Source organism: Felis catus, chromosome D3 (assembly GCF_018350175.1).
Source record: "Felis catus isolate Fca126 chromosome D3, F.catus_Fca126_mat1.0, whole genome shotgun sequence".
Lineage (NCBI taxonomy): Eukaryota > Metazoa > Chordata > Mammalia > Carnivora > Felidae > Felis > Felis catus.
In genome coordinates this window covers 36,843,123-36,850,144 of record NC_058379.1, presented here as the reverse complement: position 1 = coordinate 36,850,144, position 7,022 = coordinate 36,843,123, and the positions used below count along the sequence as shown (strand labels likewise).

The 7,022-nt window shown below is 40.3% G+C and overlaps 1 long non-coding RNA gene across 1 annotated transcript; it reads right to left on the bottom strand.

Moving 5' to 3' along the window:
- Positions 1–492: 492 nt before the first annotated feature.
- Positions 493–2,615, bottom strand: LOC123381279. The gene is made up of 2 exons (XR_006588110.1): positions 2,244–2,615; positions 493–937 (listed from the first exon to the last, which is right to left on the bottom strand). It is a non-coding gene; the product is annotated as an uncharacterized LOC123381279 (long non-coding RNA).
- Positions 2,616–7,022: the final 4,407 nt, after the last annotated feature.

Genomic DNA, 7,022 nt, shown 5'->3' with positions numbered 1-7,022 from the left:
GTTTCCGAACGAAATCCTGGAGAACAGTTGATGGCGAGGAAGAGCAGGGCGCTGGCAGAAGTGGGGGAGAAAGGAACACAATGCTTTACGTTCAAATTACACCTTTTGTTCCAGATTTCAAAGCTCTGCACGTTATTAATGAAACCTGGAGCGTCATCCGAGGTCAGCATCCTCACCCCATTTCACAGATGGGCATGGAGGCCCTGTGAGTGACAAGAGCAGCCACACCAGCAGGAGAGCTCTGAATAGAACATCTCCTCCCCCTCCCCGGACGCAGACTGCTTCCCTCTCTTCTGAGTGAGTTGGAGCCAAAACCTCAGACTGGAACAGGAGCAAAGTCAACTCAGCCTTTCCTTCCTTTCCTGCTTCGGAGGGGGCTGGGACTCACCCCAGGGCTCCTGCTTCTGCTGGGCTGAAGGGGTCCTTGGAAGCAGACCTCGGAGAGTCAGGGTTCCCATCTGCTCTTTGTGGACATTTAATATCTCGGGGTGATTTCCGCAGAGAACAGTTTATTCCAGGCCCAGGCTGGATGTTCCTTTTACAGATGTGCAGGGGCTGTGTGCTCTGTGTGTTCCTGGCCATTACTCTCCCACCCTCGAAGAGACCCGGATGAGAAGCAGATCAGGTGGCTTCTGTGGGTCGGTGGCTTAGAAATGATGAGGGGGTGGCAGAAACACAAAGTAGGATCCTCATCTTGAATCCCACACCGGCGCCAGCTGGTAATTTGCTTCTGTGGAACTTTGGTTTCAGAGAGGACGATTCCATTTGAAAAGGACTTGGTGTTTTCCCATCGTGCTGATGAAATTGACTTCCCTGGATGGTAGGACGCCTCCAAATTTGAAAACAGGAAAGCATTTTGCTTTGCTGCAATTCACTTTTTGGTTAAATAGTATTCAAAGAGGTAGGGAGTTAAAACTCATTTTGTCATTTTCCAGTCCTGAGGGAAAAAAGAAAAGAAAGAAAGGGGTAGCAAAATATGTAAAATAATGCAATAGTAAGAGCCCAAATGCTGGTCTTGGCTACCTCCCATTTTCTAAGGAAACTTCAAGCAGCCACTTAATAAACCCAGAGTCTAAAATAGACTCTGATTTTGACACTGTCAATTTGTGTGGAAAGTGATGAGAAACAGAAATCATAGCAAAGCTATTAGGGCAGTAATTATAGAAACATTTGAAGTTCTGTAAGAATGATTCAGAAGCCCTGTAAGGAGTCTTGGGCGGCTGTCCACTGCCGTGCTGGAGGCTGTTGGATCATCAGTGTTTTTCCCTCTTTCTCTTTTGTTTTCCAAACATAGAGGTCAAATGCAGAGCAGCAAAGCAGGCAAAAAACACATGTTTCAGTTTGGGGGGGGGGATCCTATCCCCTGCTTGTCTCTCTCCTTCCTGCCCCCCCTTTGTCGATTTCCCTCTTACTCTCTGTAAATTTTACCTCCCCCTCCCACCTTTCAGTCATTCCTGTCTTCAGATGTTTGCCTTTCTTCTTGATTTACTAACATAGTATATATCTCAGCTTTTCTCTGGACTGATGATGTTCTGGCTAAATAAAATATAGATGTAGATAGAGATTTAGATATATAGATTGATATATCTATAACTATATATAGATTGATATATCTATAACTATAATATCTATTGATATAGATATAGATATCTATAGATCTATAGATCTATAGTTATATAGATAACTATATATACATTGATATATCTATAACTATAATATCTATATCAATAGATCTATATCTATAGATCTCTATATCTATACCTATAGATCTCTATATCTATAGATCTCTATAGATCTCTATATCTATAGATCTCTATAGATCTCTATATCTATAGATCTCTATAGATCTCTATATCTATAGATCTCTATAGATCTCTATATCTATAGATCTCTATAGATCTCTATATCTATAGATCTCTATAGATCTCTATATCTATAGATCTCTATAGATCTCTATATCTATAGATCTATATCTATCTATAGATATATCTATAGATCTATTGATATAGATATTATAGTTATAGATATATCAATCTATATATCCATATCTGTATCTATATCTCTATATAAATGTACACTGGGATGTTATGATGTCTCTCTAAAGCCAGCAGAATTTTTCTCCATCTTAGAAGATATAGAGACATATAGGGAGAAACGCATCTGCAGACTGCTGGCACATCAGGGAGCATCACTTCAAGATTTCAGCTGTGATAAAAATCGCAAAACAATAACACTGTGTGGACCTTGCCTCCCAAGCTGTTATAACCTGAAGAACAGAGGCACCGACAACAAAGCTGCTGGGCTCCTTCACAACCACCACACACTGGACTCTCCAAACGATGCGTCTGGAATGAAATGAATTAACAAGTAAATAGGAAGGCCGAGGATGGTGGGAGGGATTGAGAATGAAAGCTTCCAAAGGCATATCTACACTTGGTTGAGACTCTTGGTCTCGAGATAGGACATGATGCTTCTACACGAAGATCTTTCACAGAATAGCAGTGTCTGTGATGCACATGTAGATGAGAAGGGCCTGATGGAAACAGTTCCAGGACCTTGTCAAGCCTCTAGGAGAGGAATTCGCAGACTATGCCCTTAGTTTGGGCATGCCACAAATAATCTCCGGGACAAAGATTCAAGTGCAATTAGCTTATCTGGGATGGTACCCAGGAAGCACCTATAGGACAGGAAGCAGGACAGAAAGGAAAGGTAGCAAACAGAGGGCAACGTAGTTCCCACAGTGGGTGCCTTGGACTCCACCTTGCTGTGGAAATGCAGGAACCAGGGTAGAAAATGCACTTCTAGGGGCGCCTAGGTGGCTCAGTCGGTTGAGCTCTGGCTTCGGCTCAGGTCATGATCTCACAGTTCGTGGGTTCGAGCCACACATCAGGCTCTGCGCTGATAGCTCAGAGCCTGGAGCCTGCTTCAGAGTCTGTGTCTCCCTCTGTCTCTCTGCCCCTCCCCTGCTTGTGCTCTGCCTCTGTCTCTCCAAAATAAATAAACGTTAAAAAAATTTTTTTTTAATAAAAAAAAGAAAGAAAGAAAATGCACTTGTGGATGCACCCAATAGGCTCCAAGGGCTCCAAGGACATATGTATCCCATGACACTTTGGCTTCTATTCTGGATGAACAAAGGTCACTCTGGAGGTCAGTGAATGCCTTTAGGACAAGATGTGTAGCTGCAGGCAGCTGGAAGCCCTGCCCACCCAAGTTTTGAGGGTGGTAGGTGTGGGCGGGGCACTGGCAGCCCTGCCACAGCCTGAGATTGTCCCTCGTAATTTCTAATTTCTTTGTTACAACAACTTATTAAATAAAATCTAGAGTCATGTGGCTCTTTGGTTGGCAATGATTGTAAATGGTGATCCCAAATTATGGAGATGGGGAATACTCAGAATTTATAAGATTTAGTCGCTGGGGCGCCTCGGTGGCTCAGTCAGCTAAACTTCCGACTTTGACTTAGGTCATGATCTCACGGTAGGTGAGTTCAAGCCCCGAGTCAGGCTCTCTGCTGCCAGCACAGAGCCTGCTTCAGTTCCTCTGTCCACCTCTCTCTTTCTCTGTCCCTCCCCTACTTGCACTCTCACTCTCTCAATAAATAAATAAATAATAAATAAATTAATTAATTAATTTAAAAAAAAGAAGATTTAGTGGTTGAATGGTCCACGGAGGGGAGAGCCTCACCTGAGAGGGGCTTTGAGTATAAGTGTTCCTGTTCCTGTGCATTATTCCATAGGTCCTACAGAAAAAGAGCCACTTACCAATTGCATGTACATTCATTCTTGCACATCCCTTTCTTCTCAACACACTTTGAACCGGTATTTGGCGAATAGTTAAGTGTATCCAATAAATGATTGGTAAGTGAATCAATGAATGAGTACTGAGTCATATCTCTCTAATGAAAAGCCTAGTCCTTGACAATTTGGCAGTGACTTACCTGGAGGTTTATGGTAGTTTGGTATAACCAGGGTGACATAGGATAGCAACAACCATTAGCATTGGGCTATTATGTCCATCAGTCACGAGGACAAGCCTGTGAGGGTGGGGGTAATGTTGACCTTGCTCACCATTGACTTTCTAGGGTCTTGCAATCAGGTTTGTTGGATGAAATGAATGAATGAATGAACAACCGATGTGAAGTCACAGGATGGTGTGGGTGCCAAGAGTGCAGATGTGGGAGTTAGGTTGCCTGGGTTCAAATCCCACCTCTGTCCCTTCCTAGCTCCATGATTTTGAGCAGAATATTTAAATTCTTGGCGCCTTACTTTCCCCTTCTATAAATGAAGTCAACTGTAGTATCTATCCCACAGGACTGTTGTAAGGATTAAATTATTTAATGCATTTAAAGCATTTAGAACAGTGTCTAGAGAATAGTAAGCCTCATAAGAAGTTGGTTGTTATTATGGAAGATCACAGCCTCCTGAACACCAAGAATTATTTTCCCAAAAATGAAAATATGACCAATGTGGCCATTGCCTTAATAAATTCTAAGTCCTACTTTTATCTTCTGCAGAACTTTGAGATTTCAGAGCAGAACCCTAGGCAAATGAGTTTCTGCAACTTCAAAACATTTGAAAAATGCAACCCTTATCAAAATCCCAATGGCTTTTTTTCAGAAATAGGAAAAATCCATTCCAAAAGTCATACAAATTTTAAGGGACCCTGAGTAGCTAAGACAATTTTGAAAAAGAACAAAGTTGGGGCCTCACATTTCCTGATTTTAAAACTTATTACAAGCTTACAGTAATCAAAGCTGTGTGGTGCTGGCATAAAGACAGACAGTCCAATGGAATAAAATGGAGAGCCCAGAAATAAATCCTTTCATATATGGTCAAATGATTTTTGAGGAAGGTGTCATTCAATGGGGGAAAGGATGGTCTTTTCAAGAAATGCTGTTGGCAAAACTAGACATCCACATGTAGAAGAACAAAGTTGGTCCCTTACCTTATGCGATATATAAAAATTAACTCAAAATGGATCAAACACGTAAACATGAGAGCTAAAGTTATAAAACTCTTAGAAGAAAATGTAGGAGAAAAGCTTCAAATATTGAATTTCACAGTCATTTCTTGGATATGACACCAAAAGCACAGTCAACAAAAGTAAAATGTAATACATTGGACTATATCTAAATTAAGAACATCTATGCCTCAAAGGTAGCAATCAAGAGTGAAAAGGCAACCTGTGGAAAGGGAGGAAATATTTACAAATCATACATGTGATAAGAGACTAATATACAGAATATATAAAGAACTCCTACAACAAACAGCAACAACAAAAACTCAAATAACTTAATTTAAAAGTGGGCAAATAACTTGAACAGACATTTCTCCAAAAAAGATACACAGATGGTCAATAAATACATGAAAAGATGCTTGACATTATTAGTAATTAGCAAGTGCAAACCCAAACCTCAATGAGATGCCACCTCATACCCATTAGGATGATTACCATCAAAAATTTAAAAAGACAGAAAATAACAAGGTTTGGGGAGAATGTAGAGAAAATGAAACCCTTATGCGCTGCTGGTGGGAATGTAAAATGGTATGGGAAACAATATGGCAGATCCTCAAAAAAAACCCAAAAAACTAAGCATAGAATTATCATATGATCCATAAATTCCAGTTCTGAGTAGATACCCCAAGTAATTGAAAACATTCTTGAAGAGATTATCTGTACAACTATGTTCATAGCATTATTCACAATACTGAAAAGATAGAAGGAACCCAAGTATCCATTGATTGGTGAATGGATAAACAAAATGTAGTCTACATGCACAACAGATTATTATTCAGCCTTAAAAAGGAAGGAAAGGGGGCGCCTGGGTGGCTCAGTCGGCTAAGCGTCCGACTTCAACTCAGGTCACGATCTCGCGGTCCGTGACTTCGAGCCCCGGTCGGGCTCTGGGCTGAAGGCTCAGAGCCTGGAGCCTGCTTCCGATTCTGTGTCTCCCTCTCTCTCTCTGCCCCTCCCCCGTTCGTGCTCTGTCTCTCTCTGTCTCAAAAATAAATAAATGTTAAAAAAAATTTTTTTTTTAAAAAAAGGAAGGAAAGTCTAACTCATGCTACAACATGGATGAGTCTGGAGGACACTGTACTAAGCGAAATAAGCCAGTCACAAAAAGATGAATACTTTACGATTCCATTTATATGAGGTACCTAGAGAGGTCAAATTCAGAGACAGAAGGTAGAAGGGCGGGTGCCAGGGGCCAAAGGCAGTGGGGAATTGGGAGTTGTTATTTAATGGGACTAGAGTTTAAGTTTGGGAAGATGAAGAAAGTTCTAGACATTATTTTTACAGTGATATGTATATACTTAACCCTATGGAGCTGTTCAGTTAAAAAATGGTTAAGGTGATAAGCTTTATGTTATGTGTTTTTTATTTAAAAGCTTTAAAACACACACAAAACTGAAAAATACAGGGATAGAAAGCTAGACCGGGTATCAGGAGATTTGAGTCCCTATCCTGACTTTGCTTAGTGCATGCCTTAGCTAAAACATGTGAGAAGCAGTATTAGAAAAGCATTTGGAACATTTTTTAAAAAGATGGTATTGTTATTAACGATCATCAGCATAATTACATTATTGAAACACTGTACTATCAAGACAAATGTTTTTTTTCCTTGACGGGTTTTAGGCAAAAACAGATGATAGAGAGGCTATCCTGCTGGTTCAGATTAACACCCTAATAGAAGAAAGAGGGCAAACCTGAAAATGGCAGTAATTTACTTAAAAGCAATTTTAAAAGCAAAAAATAATAATAATAGCAGTAAATCTGTGACACAGACTTCATTTGCTATTAGGAGTGAATTTGGATGGGTCTTGGAGCCTTCTACCATAAATCAAAACTAATTTGAGTTTGGATGGTTTTCTTTCTCATATGGTGTATTTAACTCTTATCAGATGGATATATGGCCAAATAAGTAATGACATGTGCACAGTAAATTAAGCTAAAGTCATTTTCTTCCTTTAGGGATTTAATGTGGGTAAAGCATCATACAGGGATGATTTCTTCAGACACTCACC